Genomic DNA, 23,286 nt, shown 5'->3' on the forward strand with positions numbered 1-23,286 from the left:
CAACAGACTGACAACAGGTAAAGCACAGACCCTTCCCAGACAGCGGCGGCTGGAGCCAACCGACGGCAGAAAAAAAAGCCGAGCAGCGTCGACGGGGTAAGAGAGAGGGTGAAGCGCACAGGGCGCAGCCGGGGGTTGAAAACCGAGTGGCGTCGAGGAAAAACAAAACGGAGAGAGAAAGGGTAAAGCAGCAGCCGGGTTCAGGACTGAGCGGCGGAAACGGGACAGGCGCACAGACAAAAAACGCAAAGAGCACAGCCAGGGCTCAAGGGCTGAACAGTGTCCGCGGGGAGCAGAAGGGAGAGTGCGGGAGATGCCATTGAGCCGCGGAGAAGAAGGAAGAGCGCGGGAGACGCCATTTTTAGAAGCCGCAGCGGAGAAGAAGGGCGAGCGCGGGAAGAAAGGAAAGCGCGGGAGACGCCATTTTGTGCCAGCAGAGAAGAAGGGAGAGCACGGGAGATGCCATTTTTGACAGTTAAATCACACCCAGGGATGCCGAAGAGTGGCAGTATCTCTACGTTCGACAATGAAGTCGAAGGTTGGGCGACATATGTGGAATGTATTGAGGTGTACTGCAGGGCGAATGAAGTGCCAGATGCTAGGAAAGCACTGGTTTTGTTAAACTCCATGGGTGCAAAAACTTATGAGTTACTGCGAAACCTAATAACCCCAGAGAAGCCCGTGAATAAGAATTTCGAAAGCATAGTAGAAATCCTACAGGACCACTTAAACCCCACACCGCTGCTGATAGCAGAAAGATTTAAGTTCCATAAAAGGAAACAACATAAAGACGAAAGCATTGCTGAGTACTTAATGGAACTGTGCAAGCTATCGAAACACTGCCAGTTTGGAGTGGGACTAGCAGATACGTTAAGGGACAAGTTTGTGTGTGGGCCTCAAAGTGAAGGAACACAGAAACGGCTTCTATCAGAAAAGGATCTTACACTGGACAAGGCTTTCAGCATGGCAGTATAACATGAAGCAGCCGCAAGGGGCGCTGCAGAGATACAACGGAGACCGGAAGAATATGGCACCAATGAAATGTCCTATGGAACAGCGAAGTGTTATCGCTGCGGCAGAACAACACACGACCAGAAGGATTGTTGGTTCAAGGACCAAGTGTGCAGACAGTGTGGAAAAGCAGGACACATAGCAAGAGTCTGCAGGTCAGGGAAGAAAACCAACAGCAAGAAAACTCCACAGGAGAAGTACAAAAAGGTACATAAGGTGATGGACAGTAGTTCAGACGAACAGAAAAGTGATACAGACTCCGGAAGCAAGGAGCTGGGTTGTCTGAAACTACATAAGGTAACCAAAATGGAGGATCACCAGACTATCTGGGTTACACTCAAGATAGACGGAGTCCAAGTGAAAATGGAATTGGACACAGGATCAGCCCTAACAGTCATAAACCAAAGGGACTACAAGCGGCTATTTTCACATATACCCTTGAAAGCTAGAGATTGTCTTGAAGACGCACACGGGGCAAAAAGTCTACCCCAAAGGAAAAATAAGGGTGAAAGTGATATACAAAGGCCAGGAAATACCTAAAATGGACTTATATGTATTGCCAGATGGAGGACCACCACTACTAGGACATGAATGGATCCGGAAGATACAATTAGATTGGCATTCCATACAGGCACTGAAGGTTGAGGCCAAAAAGGATGACGACGTCACACCTGGACGACTGTCAAAAATGCTAACTGACGCAAAAGAAGTGTTCCAGGAGAGACTCGGAACACTAAAAGACATAACAGCAACGATTAAAATAGAGGAAAATGAAAGCCCAAAGTTTCTTAAGGCCAGACCAGTGCCTTATGCGATCAGACCAGCCGTCGAAGCAGAGCTGGAAGGGTTGGAATGTTCAGGAGTACTGTCCAAAGTAGTCTGGAGCGAGTGGGCTACACCCATCGTTCCTGTAATGAAGAGGTCGTTGAGTAATACACCTGGGGAACCAAAGAAGGTCCGCATCTGTGGGGATTTTAAGGTGACAGTGAACCCACTCCTTCACACGGTACAATATCCGCTTCCATGAATTGAGGATATATTTGCCTCGCTATCTGGAGGTAAACGCTTCACCAAAATTGATCTAGCCCAGGCGTACTTGCAAATGGAGGTAGAAGAAGCCTAGAAACAATACCACACGATCAACACTCATAAAGGTCTCTACCAATACAACCGGCTGGTGTTCGGGGTAGCATCGGCTCCGGCTATTTGGCAAAGGGCGATGGATCAAGTCCTGCAAGGGATTCCAGGGACCCAGTGTTATTTGGACGACATTCTGGTCACGGGCGAAAATGACAGTGATCACCTCGCCAACCTGGAGAAGGTGCTCACCAGATTAAAGGAATATGGGCTACGAGCTAATCGCCACAAGTGCGAGTTTTTCCAGAAGCAGATCTCGTATTGTGGCCACGTTATCGATGAAGAGCGGTTACATAAGCCCCCTGAAAAGATTGAGGCAGTAGTCAAGGCTCCAGCACCAGAAATTGTGTCACAACTGAGGTCGTTCCTCGGGCTGGTAAACTACTACCATAAGTTCTTACCAAATTTGTCTACGGTATTACACCCACTGAACACTCTACTGCAAACAGGGGTACCATGGAAGTGGAATGACGAACGTAAATGAGCTTTCCAGAAGTGTAAAGAATTGATCACATCAAAAGAGGTGTTGGCCCATTTCAACCCAGCACTACCAATTCGTTTGGCATGTGATGCATCACATTGGAGCGGTGCTGTCGCACAAATTCCCAAACGGGTTGGAGAGGCCAGTAGCCTTTGTGTCTCGGTCACTTACCTCAGCCGAGCGCAACTATGCCCAGATTACCAGGGAGGCCCTCAGCCTAGTATGGGAAGTAAAAAAATTCAACCACTATCTGCATGGGCAGAAGTTCACCTTGCTGACTGACCACCAACCATTTGTCTCCATCTTAAATCCAAAGAAGGGCGCTCCGGTGATGACTGCACAACGGTTACAAAGATGGTCCCTTTTTCTAGGGGCGAATCAATATGAAATAGAATATAAAGGCACGAAACAGCATGGAAACGCTGATGGGCTATCACGCCTGCCACTGCCTACTGTGGATGAAGCACCAGCAGTGAACCCTATCGAGATATTTTATTCGTCAATAATTGAACGATTGCCAGTAACTAACACGGATATAGAGAAGGAGACCCGCAATCATCCGACGCTGTCTCGGGTATATGATTTGACGGTGAGGGGATGGCCAACACATGGCGACTCACTGTTGCCAGCATTCTCATCCAGAAGTGAACAGCTGTCAGTATGCCAGGGGACAGTGATGTGTGGATCCAGAGTGGTGATTCCACCTAAGTTAAGGGAGAGAGTGCTAAATGAGCTTCATGAAGGTCGTCTGGGAGGGGTGAAAATGAAAAGCCTTGCTAGGGCTTATGTGTGGTGGCCGGGAATCGATCAACAAATCGAGGACCTAACCAAGAACTGCTCAGGATGCCAGCAGGTCCAAAATGCACAACCACATGCCCCTCTACACCCATGGGAGTGGCCCTCCTCTCCATGGCAACGGGTGCATATTGATTTTGCTAGTCCATTCATGGACTCAATGTTCTTAATAGCAGTGGATGCTCACTCTAAATGGCCTGAGGTGATAAAAATATCCTCAACCACTACAGAGAAAACGATTGCAATCCTACGGACCATATTTGCCAGGAACGGCTTGCCAGAGCAGATTTGCTCTGATAATGGACCACAGTTTGTGTCCGAAGAGTTTCGGAAATTTATGAGATGGAATGGGGTAAGGCATTACACATCTGCCCCGTATCATCCAGCCACAAATGGATTGGCTGAGAGGTTTGTACAAACCTTTAAAAAGGCTATAAAGGCCATGTGCGACGATGAAATTCCACTACGGCATAAGTTGGACAATTTCTTATTAGCCTACAGAAAGGCAACACATGCAGTTACCAACCAGACCCTGGCCATGATGTTCTTTAACCGAAGGTTGAGATCTCGTCTGGATTTGCTCAGACCAAATGTGCGAAGAAATGTTGAGGATAAACAATTCCAGCACATCAATGAGAAGCCGACAAGGAGCTTCAACGTAGGACAACCAGTCTTGGCCCGTGACTACCGAACAGAGAAATGGCAACCCGGAACGATATGCACACGGCAGGGGCCATTAATGTACAGTGGATGTCGGGGAGAACATTGTGAGACACCACGTCGATCAGATCTTAGCGTCACAGGAATGAGTCAACCCCATGTCTCGCGTACCTGGGGATGAACCCGACATACCGGTAGCATCTACCTCAGAACCAGTAGCAGTGGAAACCGATGAGCTAACCGACGAAAAGGGGCCAGAATCACCTCCGCACCAAGAACAAGAACCGCAGGAAAGGCGCTATCCCGAAAGGATCAGGAAGCCGCCCCAAAGACTGAATCTATAAATGGACTATTGTTGTTTAATGTGCATTTTAAAGTATTAATTGTTATTTGAATATTATGAGTACTGTTAATCTAAAAGGGGAGGAATTGTAGTGTATGTACCTTTAAGAGAGAACTACTTTTACAGCTCCTGTATACTGTAGTACTGGCAGTGACCACACCTGTATATAAGCCTTGAGCATGCCTCTGTACTGTCAGTCTTGAGACTACCCTACTCCAGTAAACACCTGTTGATTGTTAAGTTACAGCATCCATGTAGTTATTGAAAAACATCATACTCTCAGAATCACGGATCTAACATTATCTATTATCATATCCCCTACACCACATACCCACAATAAAGCAGTCGAAGATTTTTCTAAACAAAACTAGGAGACTTTCTTTTATGCGCATATATGTTTGCCAGCATCACTCTGGCCAAATCTGCATTAAATTGTCACAAAAATATTTAGGTATCCACCATCAACACTTCTTGAAAAAGAAAGAGAAAAAGTAACACTTGCATTTATAAAGTGCCTTTCATGACCCCAGGGTGTCCCAAAGTGCTTCACAGCCAATGATGTACTTTTGAAGTGTAGTCACTGTTGTAATGTAGGAAAGGCGGCAGCCAATTTGCGCACAGCAAGCTCCCACAAACAGCAATGTGAAAATGATCCGATAATCTGTTTCAGTGATGTTGGTTGAGGGATAAATATTGACAAGGTCAATTCCCCAGCTCTTCTTTGAAATAGTGCCATGGGATCTTTTACATCCATCCGAGAAGGAAGACTGGGCCTCGGTTTAATGTCTGATCCGAAAGATGGCACTTCCAACAGTGCAACACTCCCCCGGTACGGCATGAGAGCATCAGCCTAGATTTCTGTGCTCAAGTCTCTGGAGTGGGATTAAACCCCACAACCTTCTGAATCAGAAGTGAGAGTGCTACCACTGAACCAGGGCTGACACCCAATGTTATGTCTAAACCCTGATAAGATAGCAATTAAAATAAATTTCATACTTATTTTATTGCTCATATTTTTAATTGGCAGATTGTGGGTGGTTGACTTGTTTGTGATTCTGCCACCATCGATGTTAATTAAGATAAACTGCACTCTTTTGGTCTCTAAAATAAGAAGCTGCTGAGAAGAGCAATATGTGATGACATGTCCTCCCAGCTCAACAATAACAGAAATGTGTTTCAAATGTAGTAGCTGAGCCCTCCAGTGGCTCAGCTTATGAAGGCATTACCCAAGGTGCATCTCAATCATACAGACCCAGGCCCGGAATTTCCACAGTGTCAGTGGTGCACTCTTGGCATAATTCAGTTGTGTGGTGGCAGAGAAATCAGCCGGGACTCGAATACGTCCAGGCTGCAAGATTCTGTCAGGACCTTCTTGGGGCAGAATCGCCATCCAGCACAAACATGATCCTTGAGGGGGACAGAGCTGGGGAGGGGATTGCCTCACTAGGGCTTTCCGCACTCCAGGCCTTCTTAATGCCAGCTGACCTGGACATCAGGAAGAAGCAGGCATGTAAGTCTTCTGAACAGCAGAAGTCGGGCCCACCTGCATCTCCAGGCAAGGGTCCTGGACCAGGTGTCTTTAGAAATTGTAACTTTGCCTGATCAGAAAATATTCTCCTATTCTGCTATATGGCAGCACTTGTGACAGGAGCTTGCCAGCGGCTCTGGTGATCCGTGTGCTGTATTTCCCACATCCTCTCCACTGGCAGGTGCCTAAGGTGCACCCATGATGGCACAGGCACTCACTGATCGTATTCTAATCAAATGACTTTGGATATTCGGCAGAATCAGACAGCAAATTCACTGGTGCCTACTCTGTGGCATTTTTTCCAGTGGAGTGGAGCCAAGGATTTTCAGCCCAGCAAGGTGCTGGGTGTGATGCCCAGTCTGTGCTGAGCAAGGGTACTTCAAATTGTCCTCAGTGCCCCTTAGCCTAGGGAGGGAGCATATCAACCAGCACGTGTGCAGACATTAGAATGAGGACTGGACTGAAGCCAATTGTGATGATTCTCAAGCGCAAACAGCCTGCTGACACTCACTGTGTTAACTCATGCTAGAAACACACTTCGACAAGGCTCTCATTGAACGAGTCCATGGTTTCTCAGTTTCCTGGTAAGGAGGGGAATAATTCTAACATAGAATTACATAGAATTTTAGAAATAGTCCATTCAGTCCAACAGGTCTATGCCAGTGTTCATACTCCACACGAGCATCCTCCCATCTTACTTCACCTCACCCTATCAACATATCCTTTTATTCCTTTCTCCCTCACGTACTTATCTAGTTTCCCCTTAAATGCTTCAAATTGTGGGGTTGGGGGTAACGTGTGTGGGGAAGGAATATGCACTAAATAAAGAAGACCAGTGCTGAGAGGAAATATTTTCATAAATTTACATCTTTATTGCTCCTGATGCAGAGCTGAAGACAAAATTTAACCCTAAAATCTCTGATGTCCACTGATTGTGTGAAAGAAGAAGGACAAAATTGATCTTTGTTTCTACTTTATAACCAGAAATATCCCATTTTAATTTTAAACTTCTCTCTAACACAACAACGAATATTTCTATTGCCTTTCTCATGCAGCGAGGGTTATCTCAAGTGAAAGTGGATAAAAAGTCAAACATAAGCAGAAGGGAGAAAGAAAACGAGGGTTGGTGGACGAGGAAGGTATAATTGAAGAGAAGGGTTTTAAGGGGTTCAGAAGGGAAAGGGGTGAAAAGTCAGAGGTGCTGAGGAACAGAGTTCCATAGTGGCTGAAGGGGCCGTTGGCCAATGTAGAACTGGAGGGTATAACTTCCAAAAGAAAAAAATCAGCTTTTTCAGCAATAAATGATTAGCAACTTTTGTTGAAAATGTTTTAATTTGTGCTTTGACAATGCTGAGTAGTGTACTGGTCTGCAGCTTTTAAACTTTGTCAGTTTATTTAGCTGTTACTTTTGAAATGTGCCAGATTTATGTTTATGCCGATTGTCTGCCACAAAACCTATTTCAAAAACATGCTGAAAATGTAGAATGCTTCAGTTGCTGCAGTATTTGTGAGTAGGGAGCTAAGGAAAGCCCTCAGTTGCCTTCATATTGTGCTTTAGCTAGACGCTGAATTAAACCCGTCCGGTTCAGTAAGGTGTGGCAATTGGATCTCTCTGAGGCAATGAGGCCCATTTCACAGTTTTAGCAGTGTAAGAGTAAATTTGCCATTGCATTCCCAGCACAGAGCATCACATGCCAGGAGTGCAAATCAGAATATTGGACTTGGAAGGCTGGACAGAAATGGACAGAAAATTAGATGGTTTGTGCACTGAGCACACGATCCCCCTCGCCAATATACACTGCTATAGTACTATGCTCTGTGCCTGATGCACAAAAGTAGAAAATTTCCCCTTTAATTATAAGAGTTGTAATAAAGTGTAATTGTATATCTGTCTATCAGAGGGGGCTATTCACAGATGCAATGCAGCTACAGGAAACTCTCTTTTTACCGGCACCTAAATAACCGGAAATCTCTCTTAACCGGCAAAATTCAGGAGTAGGTTCAGGTGAGTTTTATTTCATATTAGTGGCCGCGTAACCAGGATTCCTGGATCTGTGGCCGTGTAACCGGGGTTCCTGCACCTGTTGCCATGCAACAGGGATGCCTGGATCTGTGGCCATGTACGGGGCTCTCGTACCTTAGTAAGTATACCTCTCTGTAATCTGGACTTTTTGGTCAACCGGCAGCACGCCGGTCCCGTCGGTGTCGGATAAAAAATAGTTTCCTGTATTTGGCAAACTCTTTCTTGGGCCTTGTAAATCCGTAGGTGGCTGTGTACTGTTGCAACAGTGGGAGTAAAGGAGAGATTGTTATCTCATCCATGTGCGGTTTTTCCTTAGTTTCTTCAGAACTCGGCTATATGCAGACAAGTTTTGCTGCATTATTTTCATCTGCACAATCTACTAACTTGTCTTTGTCCTCCTGAAGTCACTTACAATCATCTTCACAATTAACCACGCATCCTGCTTTTGTGTTGTCTGCTAATTGAGCCAGCAGGCATTACATCTTGGTATTCAAGGGTCACGCCCATGCAAACTAGAGCTGAAAAACGTAGACAAGCAATCAGAGAACCCCGTCCCAGTGATCTTATGAATGTGGGAGCTGTGGTTGGAAGACTTAGCCAGGCACATAAGTAGACCCACCAGGAGGTACAGTGGATGGATGTATGCTGGCAAAGAAGGACTGTGCTAAGAAGGAAAAGAGGCAAAACAAAAGATTTGTGTATGACTTTCAATCATCAAAGTAATGGATATTTGAGACCCTATTGATAATATTGGGAGTGCCATTTCCACATTGGGCAGCCAGTAAAATCTGAGATTTAAAGCTACCACAGTCCTGAGAAGCACAGTGACTGATGGAGGCCTGTCAGTGGCAAATTCAAGCAAGGAGTAAAGCAAAGACAATAATAGGGAATTGTAGTGCACTCCTTACTGGAGGAGCACATAAAACAGGACAGTTTCAAGGTTGTCCCCATGACCACAGAACTCCGCCCTTACAATTAAATCTGAGAATTCAAATCTCTCATGCCCCTGGGAGCTGCCCCATTCAATCACCATGGCGTCCCAGGCCACAGGATACATTGTGCATTTACAGGGTGCCTCAGTTCTGCTTCCCCAGTTTTTCTGAGGTTATTGCTTATGTCTATTGCACCCTAAATCTCAAATTGTGGCACCTTACTACATTTGAATAACCCAATATTATTTTTTCACTGCACTGCCTAGCACATTATTTCAAGCATATACTTCTATTTAAATGAAGAAGATCTTCCTGATCTAAATAAATGGATTGAGCTGGACGGTCATATTCATCCATGTGCAACAGATCCCTGGATGTGTATATGCTATTTATTTACTCTCGTGCTTCTCTACATGAGATTCATTAAAGTGATGACAAAAAGAGAGGACAGAATTTAAAGATGCTCCAATTTTCTTCTGAGAATGCATGTCAAACTAGAAAATTCGCAAATGCTGACCACCAACTAGAAAAAAGCTGCCACAGCCTGTTAAAGCTGACAACCTGAAACAACCCTTAATGTAAGTCTATGACATGTAAAACAAGTATTACACTGAAAGTGCAGTGAGTCAGACTTTTCATAAATGAAGGCATACCCAACAACCCATCACTTGTCTTGCAGAGAGAAAACTATTAAAGTATGCAAAATTAAATGTTGCATTGACTGATTTAAACGTTCCGGGAGAAAGATTTGAGCACTGAAGGCTTAAGATTTGTTTTTTGTAGAGGAGTTTGTGGACATGACCTTTGCTGCCCCCCTCCTCAAAAAAATGTCGATCTTGGTCATTTTTCAGGATATATTTTATAGATATCAGAAACATTTTATGACTTGCATACTACTTCACAAGACAAACTAATGAGCAAAGCCCCTTGCTTTCTGAGTAATTTAATAAAAAATAGACTGTTAAAAAAGCCAGCAAAGAAGATGACATTAAGAAATGCTGCGAAACCTACTACAGTTCATTAGCTATTACAAACTTAAAGTCACAATTGCCATTATTCAATCTGCAAGTTTACAAATGTTGTATTGTAGGATTTGCAAAATTGGACTTTATATTAATAAGGGTCAAATGGCAGAAGAGGCCATGATTTTTAAAGACTGTTTTACAAGAAGCCCAGAAAAAGGGGCATACAAAATGGCCGCCATACCATGTGACCAGCTTATTGGGACACTTTAAAGTGGTTCCTGCGCAACCTCAGACAGATTTGTAGATTCAACCCACAGTAAGTTCTGGAAGCCGTTTCTGAGAGAACGAAACCAGACCCACACGTATGCATATGGATTAGATGCAGATCTAGTCAAGATCGGCCTGGAGACAGTGGCCATCAAAATGTTGCCCCAGACAAAAGGGGACAATTTCATATTCATGAGAACAGCACCCAGGACTAGATAACGAGATCAGCAGGCCATTAAAAACAATGAAGGTAATTCCAGACCAGAGATGGGCCTGTTACCAGCCGTTTAAGACATTTTAAAATATAATGGCTACCCCACTGTGCTCGCAGCCCGCCAAAAATAAAACAAAGACTAACCTGATTTTGGGCGGGAAGTGAAGCCTCTGGAAGAAAGGTATATCTGGAGAGACTTTTCGGCAGTGGAGAGAGACAGCAAGCGAGTTGGAACACAGACAGTTGCAAGCCTGCAGCTTGAGCTCAAACACACAGCTTGAATCCGGACACCCAGAAGAAGAAGCAGGCGATCGCAGGAGGAAGAAGAAAGCCAACATCGAGAAGGCCGTCTCAAAACCAGCGTTCCGCCCCGGGAAAGCACATCGGGAGATCATCGACCGTCCCCGGGCCGTTGCCGGAACAAGAGGCCATCGACCCAACTTGGGAGAGGAAACAAAAAAATAAAGGTCCCAAGAGAAGAAACCTTCCAGCCACCCCGGCTCGGGAGAAGAGAGAAAAGAAACCTGAAGAAGCGATGGGAGCCAGCCCAAGGCTCCTCTAACCAGGGTCGAGCCGACGATCCTCGACCCCGCCGACATCCAGGCCCACCGGTGTCCAGCCGCCCCCGACCCCCACCTCAGGAGAGAGGTGTGGCGCAGCTCGCAGGGGCTCCACGATCCACGTGGAGACGAAACGCCTGAAAGGACCAAACACAGACTCGATTTCAAAAACCTTGCACTTCCTAGTGGGATTGGTGAGCATGTTTCTGGCCCTTCACAATCAGATCTAGATAGGTTTAATAAGGGGGTGGATTTAAGGGTACAATTAACATGAGTTGTTGTCCCTCGATGTTCCGTGTATTTCCTTATTTCATGATGATCTTTGTAGAGTATAAGATGCCTGTATTTGCTTTAGTTAGTACTGTGTTGTTATGATTTGTTTGTGCGTTTTTCCCTCCCATGTACTCCCTTATCTGCTTGCATTTGATTTGATATTTTTCCTTATGCAATAAAATTTCATTTTGTTTCATCAAACTTGGTCTACAAGAGTTTTCTCTACATTGTAGTTCCTGCGCCTAAGTCCAGAGTATAGAATCTAAGGGGCGAGTGGGTCGAACCACTCAAGGTTTACTGTGCAAGAGAGAGAGGCCTCTAGAGAGAGAAGCCTCGCGGAAATCTCTCAAGGAAAACCCCCTACAGTATCTCTATTGCTGTCTGTATTCTGATTTCTGCAGTGTAAATAGGATGGATTCCAGAGCACTGTTAACATGGCGTTAACAGCAAGAATAAAATCTGGCCTTAAACTCGTTTTTTTTTAACCAATGCTTTCTCAAGAGAATGATATTTCATTTATTACGAATGATTGAAAAAGTGCAGCTTTAAATTTCACTTCTCATGTATTCATTTTGGTGGCATAACAAATAAAGAACTCGCGTTTCTGCTTTGGGTGCAATCGGCAATTCGAGCGCAAATCGCCCTCAAAATTGCGCTAGTTTTAAGACGTTTCTGCTAAAAATCATTTTCATATCACGGAATGTTAAATCTTCCATGAATCAGCGCAATCGGGCAGTGTTTTAGCATGTAATTCTTTTTTTTTATTTTCCTTTAATAAATATTAATTGATATATTTAAGAGTGGGAACCTGGTGCAGTTTTATTAATAGAGTAAAGATGGGCTTATCACAAAAAATACGCATTTTTTATCAGAGAATCTAATTCACCGCTTGTTAGTAACCCAATTTTAAATAACTGAAAATTACTTTAAAAAAACTCTTCAGAACCATTTAATAGTTCCATTGGTATGCAGTAGTCAGTTTCTTAGTAAATTAAAATATATATATGTAAAAGCTTTTAAAAGGTGCCTATTAGTGTCCTTGTGCCTAAAATAACAGATTCGTTTTTGAGCCACCTGAAGGCCCGCAAACGGGCGCAATTAGCGAAAACTTGCAATGGTGATTAATTCGATCTGGGGCCGTGGCCAGTTTTGTGGGCAGGGCTGGCTTCTAGCGTGATGTATTTTAAACTAAAGCAGAAGATCGCGGAATCTCGATTTGCGCTGGATGTCATTTTTGCACTTGAAATTCCGTGATCTTTTGTGCTGGTTTGGCTGATTTGGGGCGATTTGCGCTGAAAATAACATAGCAACTGAGCGGAAACTCCTGCCCATTGTCTTTTACAGCCTCAGGACATCCCCAAGACAGCGTGGAGCAGTAGAGTGGTAGGCAGTCAACTAGGGCAGTGTTGTTCAATACGTTAGCCACTAGCCATATGTGGCTAACTGGAAATCCAGATGTGGCTAATTACATTGTAAATTAAAAAAATGAGTAATAGACACCATTGTTGGGCATGTGATCTCAATACTCATATTCACCCAGTGTATCTATGTGTTACATTGGATGTGTACAAACCCAATCCTTTTTCAGCTAGTAATAATGTAGGAATTGTCAGATTCCTAATCAAAAGACTGAGATCGAGTCAGTCTGTTAACCAAACGAAGTTTAATACTGTTTTGCAGAAGTAACAATCAAACGCAGGAGAACTAACAATCAGGTCTATGCTCAATGCTGGCTCCATGAGGACTGAGAGAGAGAGCTCCTCCCTCTGACGTCATGACGTCATCACGTTTCCCGCCGTTGGGAACGTCATGTGACCCACGTGATGACATCATCGCGTTTGGTCTTAACCCTCTGGGGACTGCGCTATTTACATGTAGTAAAACGAATACAGGTACAGATTCATTCTGTTACAGATAATTATGTACATCGATATAAGAGTCCCTTGGTGGCTCTGCCACATGCGCCCCCCCAGAATTGTCTTTAACAGTGAAAGTCAATCGAAGAGGAGGTCGGACAAGTCTGTTCGAACGACTCCTATATTCCCGGAGAGGAATTTGTTGAGCGGTAGATGGGCTGACAGGTGGAATGATCCATTCGGACGTAGTAGCAGCGGGCGGTCGACCATGGCTGCGCAGTTTCGACCGGCCGGTCAAGGTCCAGGTGCGCAGGCTTGAGGCGGTCAATCGAAATGTAGTCGGGTTTGTCCCCGATGTCAACCAAAAAACTCTTGTCGCCTTCCTCCCGTACCCGGAAGGGGCCTGTATAAGAAGGCTGAAGTGGACCGCGATGGGCATCATGGCGAACAAAGACAAACTCGGCCTGTCTTAACTCCATTGGAATATGAGAGGAAGGAAGGCCGTGGTGCGACGTCGGAAACGGCTTAAAGGAGTCGGCCGTTTCTCGGTGGGTGCTGAGTTGATCAGCCGCGAACCACGGCTTAGTTGGTGATGGCAAGAAATCGCCCGGCACCCGGAGTGGCTGGCCGTACACCAGTTCCGCAGAAGATGACTGCAGGTCTTATTTAGGCGCCGTGCGCAAACCAAGCAGAACCCACGGGAGTCGATCTACCCATGCAGTGCCCTGAAGGGTGGCCCTTAGCTACGCTTTTAGTGACCGATGGAAATGCTCACACAACCCGTTCACCTGCGGGTGGTAGGCCGTGGTGCGATGGAGCTTGGTGCCCAAACCTGAGGCGACAGCGTTCCAAAGTTCAGACAAAAACTGTGGACCGCGGTCAGACGAACTATCTGACGGGACACCGACATGTGCGACCCACGAGGAGATAAAAGCCCTGGCGACATCAGCGGAGGTAGTAGACGCCAAAGGAACCGCCTCTGGCCATCTTGTAGTGCGGTCGACCATGGTCAGGAGGTGTGTGAACCCTTGTGACGGCGGAAGCGGCCCAACGAGGTCTATGTGGACATGGTCGAAATGGCGTTCTGGCACTTCGAAAGTGGCCAAGGGGGCTTTTACATATCGTTGAACCTTAGATTTTTGACACACGATGCAGGTGTTAGCCCAGTCGCGAACATCTTTACGCATCCCTCTCCAGACGAATTTAGATGCCGCTAATCTTTGAGATGCCTTCACACCAGGATGCGAAAGTCCGTGTATGGCATCGAAAACTTTGCGACGCCAGGAGGTCGGAATGATCGGGCGGGGATCCCCCAAGGAGACGTCGCAGAGCACGGAGGTGCCTGCTGAGTGGAACTGCACATCTGCTGGCCGGAGACAGGAGGAGTCGGAACGGAACGCTTGTGTTTCCGGATCGGTGGCTTGGTCGGCAGCCAGTTGGGAGTAGTCGATCCCCAGCTGAACAGCTTGGATGGTCGCACGCGAAAGACAATCAGCCACCACGTTGTCCTTTCCGGCCACGTGCTGGATGTCGGTAGTAAACTCCGAAATAAAGGTAAGTTGTCGCTGCTGTCGAGCCGACCACGGTTCGGTGGTCTTGGCCATAGCAAACGTCAGTGGCTTGTGATCCACGAATGCGGTGAAGTGGTGTCCCTCTAATAAAAATCGAAAATGGCGGATAGCCAGAAACAGCGCCAACAACTCCCTGTCAAACTTGCTGTATTTGCGCTCATTACGTCGTAGTTGGCGACTAAAAAACGCCAGTGGCTGCCACATGCCGCCGACCCACTGTTCTTTCACGGCGCCTATGGCATAGTCCGAAGCGTTGGTCGTGAGAGCGATAGTGGCACCTGGCAGTGGGTGTGCCAACATAGTTGCATTTGCAAGAGCGGTCTTCGTGTCGCTGAAGGCGCAGTCCATCTCGGGCGTCCAAACCACGGGCCCTTTACCCGGCTTTCCCCTGAGAGCCTCATAGAGTGGTTGCATAAGTTGAGCAGCCCTGGGAACAAAACGGTGGTAAAAATTTACCATACCCAGGAACTCCTGGAGGGCCTTGATGGACTGCGGCCGTGGGAACGCTGTAATCGCCTCTACCTTCGACTGAAGCGGCATCACACCCCCCGAAGTGATGCGGTGGCCCAAGAAGTCGATATGTGGTAGGCCGAACTGACATTTGGCTGGGTTGATTATCAAACCATGTTGATGGAGGCGGCGAAAGAGGATGCGCAACTGGCAGATGTGTTCCTCTTTGGTGGAGCTGGCGATCAGAATATTGTCAAGGTAGACGAATAAAAAGGGAAGGTCTCGCAGCACCGAATCCATCAGATGCTGAAACGCCTGCGCCGCATTCTTAAGCCCAAACGGCATTCGGAGGAACTCGAAGAGGCCAAAAGGAGTAATGACTGCCATCTTTTGGATGTCTTGGGGGTGTACAGGCACTTGATAGTATCCCCGTATGAGGTCGACCTTCGAGAATATTGACTTTCCCGCCAAATGCGTGGAGAAATCCTGTATATGCGGTATTGGGTACCGACCGGGAGTTGTAACGTCATTAAGGCGTCGGTAGTCACCGCATGGCCGCCACCGGGTTTCGGGACGATATGGAGTGGTGAGGACCAGGGACTATTCGACTGGCAAATAATCCCCAACCGCTCCATTGCGGCAAATTCTGCCTTAGCGGCCGCGAGTTTGGTAGGTTCCAGGCGCCGAGCTCATGTGTAAACCGGAGAGCCGGTCATTGCGATGTGGTGCTCCACGCTGTGTTTGGCGGTGGATGAGGAGAAAGCGGGCTTGGTTAGCTTCGGAAATTCCCCGAGCAGGCGAGTGAATTCATTAGGCGCGGGCGTAGCACAGGAGACCGTGTGCGACACAACTGTGCTGCGGAAACAAGGGATGGAGTTGAAAGTGGCCGCGTCAATCAGACGGCGATTTCTCACGTCCACCAAAAGGCTGTTGGTGCATAAAAAGTCTGCGCCGAGGATGGCTTGCAAGATTTTGGCGGTGATGAAGTCCCATTGAAAACGCTGTCTGCCAAAACACACCTGGGCTCACCGTTTACCGAAGGTACAGATAGCACCGCCGTTGGCGGCCTGGAGGGGAAAACCACGCCTCCCAGTCCGGATGTTGAGGACGGAGGTGGGCAGGATGCTACACTGCGCCCCTGTGTCGCATAAAAACCGTCGGCCGGAGATGGAATCAGTAATATAAAGGAGCTTCCCGGAATCGCCGATCGCCATCGCGGCCGCGGGACATCCCTCAGGCTCGGGCTTCCTTTCCCGGACTTGGCGCTGGTGTTTTTTCTTCGGTTGAGGCGTGAAACTGCAGGGAGGCCGGCAGCATCTGGCTCTCGCGCTGAAACGGGCGTGGTAAAAGCACAAGCCGGGCGATGGAGGCGTCGGGGCGGGATCCGCGAGGGGGGTCACCTCGTGGCAGCGCAGTTCTGCTGCATGACCGCATAAATGGTGTCTGCCTCAGCGGCAAGTGCGACGCAATCTGTAGCATCCGATCTTGTGAGGGCTGCTGCTCGGGCAATTGGCTCAAAAACAACTCTCGAAAGAGGAAGCATTGCTGTTCGGAGCCAAGGAGTGTGAGCATCTGGCACATTAACTCTGATGGCTTGGAGTAGCCTAACCCGGGCAGCGTAAGTAAACGGCGTGCGCGTTCCGCCTTTATGAGGCCGAAAACCTGAATTAACCGCGCTTTTAGCATTTCGTACTTGCCGTTGACCGGGGGGTTTTCAAGCAGGTTGATGATCCTTGAAGCCGTGGAGCCGTCGAGTGCGGAGACCACGTACAGGTAACGGGTCTGATCCTCCACGATGTTTCTCAGTTCAAACTGAGCTTCCGCTTGCACGAACCAGGAGGCCGCCTGTTGTTCCCAGAACTGAGGGAGCTTCAAAGCCACCGCGTTCGCTTCCATCATCTCGTTGCTCATCGCTTCCTCCGCGAAGATCGTTCACGAAAATTCAGGGTCACCACTGTAGGAATTGTCAGATTCCTAATCAAAAGACTGAGATCGAGTCAGTCTGTTAACCAAATGAAGTTGAATACTGTTTTGCAGAAGTAACAATCAAACGTAGGAGAACTAACAAACAGGTCTATGCTCAATGCTGGCTCCACGAGGACTGAGAGAGAGAGCTCCTCCCTCTGACGTCATGACATCATCACGTTTCCCGCCATTGGGAATGTCATGTGACCCACGTGGTGACGTCATCGCGTTTGGTCTTAACCCTCTGGGGACTGCGATACTTACATGTAGTAAAACGAATACAGGTACAGATTCATTCTGTTACAGATAATTATGTACATTGATATAAGAGTCCCTTGGTGGCTCTGCCACAATAAGAGACTGGCAATTTGTTAAAGGGGAAGTGGACAAATGATAGAAAAATTTTAGCACTGACACTGCAGCTACCTTGTTTTGGAGAAAGCTTTCTCCACTCCAAGCTGAAAGGCAACTCGGGGGTGAAAGATTTGGAAACAGTCAGAAAAGGGAAGGCTCTAAGACCTGGATAAAGAAGCAATAGAATGCTAGGCAATAACAACAATAACGTGCATGTACAGAGCACCTTTAACATAGTAAAAGGTCCCAAGGCGCTTCACAGGAGCGTTATCAAATCAAATTTGACACCAAGCCACATAAGGAGATATTAGGACAAGAGGGAAGCTTGGCCAAAGAAGTAGGTTTTAAAGCGTGTCTTTAAGGAGGAGGGAGAGGTAGAGGGGCGGAGAGGTTTAGAACAAGAATGCCTGAGTTTAGGGCCTAGGCAGCTGAAGGTATGGCAACCAATGGTGAAGCGATTAAAATCGGGAATGTGCCAGAGGCCAGAATTGAAGAAGTGCAGGGATCTCAGAAGGTTATGGCATGCAGGAGAGTACAGGGATAGGGAGGGGCAAGGCCATGGAGGTCATCAAGCTGCCTTTTAGCTGTTTAGTTATCCTTTATTGGTTGTATTCTCTTTGAAACCCATCCATAATAAACTGGTGTTTGGGATGCTTGTGCAACAGGGCATGGCTCATCTACAATAAATCAGATATATCGAATCTTTGATTTTACAGTTGAAGATCACGAGCTCTGCCATAAATTAACAGAACTCTGACTGCTGCTCAGGTGAATGGGACAATTAACCATTGGGATAGATAGATAGAGAGAGAGACTCAGGACCAACCACCAAACTTTCTGACGAAAGGCAATCGACCTGAAACGTTAACTCTGTTCCTCTCTCCACAGATGCTGCCTGACCTGCTGCGTGTTTCCAGCACTTTCTGTTGTTATTTCAGATTCCCAGCATCCACAGCATTTTGCTATTGCATTAATGTCATTAGGCTGTTTGACTGTGAGCACCCTCACAGTTGAACCCAAACTTGATATCCATACCACACTCACACGTGCATGCCCATGCTTGCATGCCCAATCACACGAGCACGCTCAGGATAGTTTTCAGGAACTTCGCCTAGTGGCACTGCAGCTGACTACACTGCCCCTGCAGATGTCCTACCTGAGATCAGATAATTAGCTTGGACCATGTTTGAACCTGGGACTTCCTGATCTGCATGACTAACTATAACTATTAGAACTGTGCTGTTACTTACTAAGCCAGGGGATGCTCGATTTCGAGCTTGTAATGACATTTTATTTTATAGATTTTCTTATTGGTGAGGACAGGAAATACTTTACAGAGGAGGTTATGATACAGAGAGCCTTCTGAGGAAGGTCATAGTCATCTTGTTGCAAAATCCGCTACCACAAACTTCAAAACATATGTGTCGTCAGGAATTTTTTGCTTGCATATGAAAACATTACTCTTCCCAGAAAGTCAATGCTGCTCAAAGAACTGACAGCTTGGTAACAGCACTCATAATAGCAGACAGGGCAAATTTTCAGAGATTTGTATTAAACGTTGAGTTTTTTTTCCAGCATCACAAGCATGTAAATCACTCAGGAAAATGCTATTGCCATCATTTTTTAATTAATATGTAAAGATATTAATTCAGACCCACAATATGAAATGATAAATTAAGCACAAAAATGCTCACATATTATGCTGACTGTAGAAATGATGGTATTTACATATTACATAGACAGAAACTATGTAAGTTTTTTGACGCACATTATATTTTTCTCTCTCGAACTGCTCATTTGCAGTGTTAATTAATCTCATAATTGCTGCATTGGAGAAAGAGCTTCTAGGATTGAAAGACCATTTCTGTTAATTAAACCAAAAATAACCAGCAAAAGCCGTGGACCTTGAAATGACCAGCGAACAAATAATGCATTCACCTGAAATCCCCCCCACCCCTTCTATTCTAGCAGCGCTTTTAGCCTATTCATTTGAAATGGGTTAACATCTCCACTGAAATAGCAGAGAGAGGTGTTTCAGACACGAGGGGGGAAAAATTCAGTATCGCCCCATTTGGGGCGCCATTATCGGCCGTGCGCAAAGTTTAGCGCCTGGCACTAATTATCGCCTCCGACAGCAAACTTGGCTTTTATCGCCCCTGGAGGTGATTGGAGCGCTAAATCAGGCACTTCACACCTGTCTTAAGGCACAAAGGCCGAGGAGCGAGGCGCTACCTCAGAGTGCTGGCGAAGCAAGCAAGGGCAAATCAAAATAAACCTGCAAAGTGCTGCTCAGTACTCAAAACTCCTTCACACAGCGTTGAATCTCTCCAGAAGTCTCTCTCTCTCTCTCAGAATGCATGGTGCAAAAATGTCGCCGACAAAAAAAGGCAGGAAGCGGTCGCCTTTAAACAGCGCTCCCCTAGTCCCTTTCTGACAGCATAACGCTCCCCTCAACCTGTCGTTGCTAGCGGCAGGCGGTAAGGCAGGGGGCGCCGCTCAATATCCGGTCCATAAGAACATAAGAACATAAGAAATAGGAGCAGGAGTAGGCCAATCGGCCCCTCGAGCCTGCTCCACCATTCAATAAGATCATGGCTGATCTGATCCTAACCTCAAATCTTCTATCACTCTGCATCCACCCGAACCCATGTGATCTCCCGGGAGAGGCGAAAAACCAGATAAAGACCCAATGGCCAATTTGGGAGAAAAAAATCTGGGAAATTCCTCTCCGACCCATCTAGGCGATCGAAATTCTTCCAGGAGATCACTCTGTCCCTATATTTTCTACAGTACTTACCTTCTGTAAAGGCGATCTCCACCCCAGCCAGGAACAGGAATAAAACCATCTCCTGAAATCTAACAGAATTAGAACACAGTAGGAGCAGAACAAGGCTACACGGCCCCTGGGCCCGCTCCACTACCCACAGGGCCATGACCATTCCGAACCCAGACTCATGTCCAATTTCCTGCCCGCTCCCCGTAACCCTTTATTCCCTTTACTTCTAGGAAACTATCTATTTCTGTTTTAAATTTATTTAATGATGTAGCTTCCACAGCTTTCTGGGGCAGCAAATTCCACAAACCTACCACCCTCTGAGTGAAGAAGTTTCTCCTCATCTCAGTTTTGAATGAGCAGCCCCTTATTTTAAGATTATGCCCCCTAGTTCTAGTTTCACCCATCATTGGGAACATCCTCACCGCATCCACCTGATCAAGCCCCTTCACAATCTTATATGTTTCAATAAGATGCGCACTCGACTGACGTCACAATCTGCTGGTGCAGGAGATCGTGGCGGTAGTGTTTAGCGCCGCTGCAAAATGTCTAGTTAATTTCGCGAGCGGCGCAAACATCACCGCGCCCGGGCACTAGTTGCTTTGCGCCCCATTAGCGCCCTCTTAAGGCGCTAATGGGAGGCGCAAACAACTGAATTTTTCCCCCCAGGAAATTGTATGCTAATGTCCTTTGCGTCATTTTGAAGCCTATCTCCTTTTTCCTTGTAGGGAACTACTGAAGTTTCATATCTGCTGCTGCAGGATTTTATAGTTCCTGCTTGCTATCTAAAATAGATCTGGAAAATGCAACATTGATGCACTTTGCTGGCTTTTGTGCTAAACTCTAACTCGGAAGTTCCTTTGAGTGAAATTTACTGCTCACAACACCAACACTATTTCCCATTTGTTGCTCTAACCACACCTATTTTAGCCCTCCGCTCCCTAAAGGTGCTGACTCATTCCACATATGGTCTGTAGTGTAGTCGTCCAGCCGCCAGAGGGAGAACTAGGTATCATGCTCAGACTGTAAGAATCAATGGGTTTTCCTGCCAATAAAAGAGAAACATGACATTCTGGCAATGACAATGGTTCAAAAATATTAATGAGAGATTCATGAATCAGTTCTGGGGAAATAAGGATGCGTTTAGGAGGAACAGATATGATTAATTAACTCATGTAGGGTATGCAAGCTTTGCCCAGCTGTAGGCTAATGTATGGAATGAGTCAATAACGATGGAGCCATTGTATCCCAGATATTGGTATCCAGCTGAGTAGTAATATAATTCTACTAGCAATATGGCCTCAAAATCAACGTCAATTCGGGCCTCTCTTTCAGGAAAAGGAGGTTTCCCCATCATACCTAAAGGACTAAATTGTTCAAAATTTTGCATGTTATATGTTAGAATGTCTGTTTATTTGCTTTTTACAGATAAGCTGTCAGTCTATCTTAAAGGAAGGGAGGGATGTAGTACATTCATCAAGGTATTAGAGGGAGGACTAGGTGTTTTCCATTGGCGCAAGGACCATGCTGTGATTGCAAGAATTAAGGGCTTTTCCTGCAAATAAAAATCATTATTGAGAAGACAAACACAATATAGTTCCACAAGTATGGACCCTTCCTTTTGATACCTCACCCATTGCCCTCACAATAGTAAGTGCATGCCAACAGGTTAGATTCATACTGGGTAAATCAGTTAGCCTGCAAGATGGAGTTTGCAAGCCAACAGGAGCTACTGAATGTGAAGTTATGGGGTGACTGCACGACCAGCAGGGAGCTGTGCTCATGGATCAGAGACAGGGCTACAATATTGTAACCCAATTCTTCAACCCACACAGACTGTGAGGGCAAATTGCCACCTCGTTTCCAACTGTAATGTTCCTTTAGCATTTAATGCTAGATTATTTGGAATCCTAACACAGTACAATATCAGGAATGCACATCATAACTTCTTACAAAAAGAAAATGCTGCAGATGCTGGAAATCTGAAATAAAAACAAAAAATGCTGGAGATACTCAGCAGGTCAGGCAGCATCTGTGAAGAGAGAAACAGAGTTAATGTTTCGGGTCGATGACCTTTCGTCAGAACTGGAAAAAAGCAGGAAGCGGAACAGATTTTTAAGCAAGTGTAGGAGCTGGGAAAGGGGGGAGGGGAAGAAAGAACAAAAGGTAAGGTCCGTGATAGGATCATAACATCATAACTTCTTGTTCTGGTTCAGATTTCTGGTGTTTGTGCTTTTCCTTTCATCTCCACTAAATTTATTTGTAGCCTGATTTATTTTCTTTCTGGAAGAATCCTGTAAAACTCAAGACTTTACAACTTTCCACTTAAGTATTTTTTTTTATCATCCATCCTATGGAACCAGCACACCATGAAATGCGCACATCATCTATAAACTAGCCTGTGGATGTTTTTGAAAGCCTTTATAAAGTTAATGAAATTGAACATTAAAAATTGCTGAAAATCCATTTAATTCAGGGTATTACGCAACATGAAAATTTGATCTATGCATGAGTGAAGTTTCTGAGATGTCTGACTGCCTTTCTATTAACACAAATTGTCGTGCTTTCTCAAGTGGTTCAGGGTTACTCTTAATATAAGGCCTCATCCAGCGCATATGGAATAATCCTGTCCCAATCTTCATATTCAGCTGGCATTCTTTTCTTCGGGGTATTTGAATGTAATTCTGCGCAGTCATTTTGGAGAACGGTTGTTCCTTCCATAGCCTTGAGTATTTTCTTTCTCTCCCCACTTCTGCTAAAGGTTCTGATTCGTGATGGAATACAGTTTTATGTGTGCCTCTAGCCCCTCTCTTTCCTTGTTCAATTGGCTATTCTTTACATGTAAGACTTGACAATGGTGTTGTCCAAAATGACTGCGCAGAATTACATTCAAATACCCCGAAGAAAAGAATTGATGGGATTGAAGGCCGATAAATCCCCAGGGCCTGATAATCTACATCCTAGGGTACTTAAGGAAGTGGCCCTAGAAATAGGTGATGCTTTGCTGGTCATCTTCCAGCATTCGATGGAATCTGGAACAGTACTCATGGATTGGAGGGTAGCTAATGTTACCCCGCTATTCAAAAAAGGTGGTAGTGAGAAAACGGGGAATTGCAGACCGGTAAGCC

This window comes from Somniosus microcephalus, chromosome 7 (genome assembly GCF_052327205.1).
Source record: "Somniosus microcephalus isolate GS21.2 chromosome 7, FLI_Smic_1.0, whole genome shotgun sequence".
Lineage (NCBI taxonomy): Eukaryota > Metazoa > Chordata > Chondrichthyes > Squaliformes > Somniosidae > Somniosus > Somniosus microcephalus.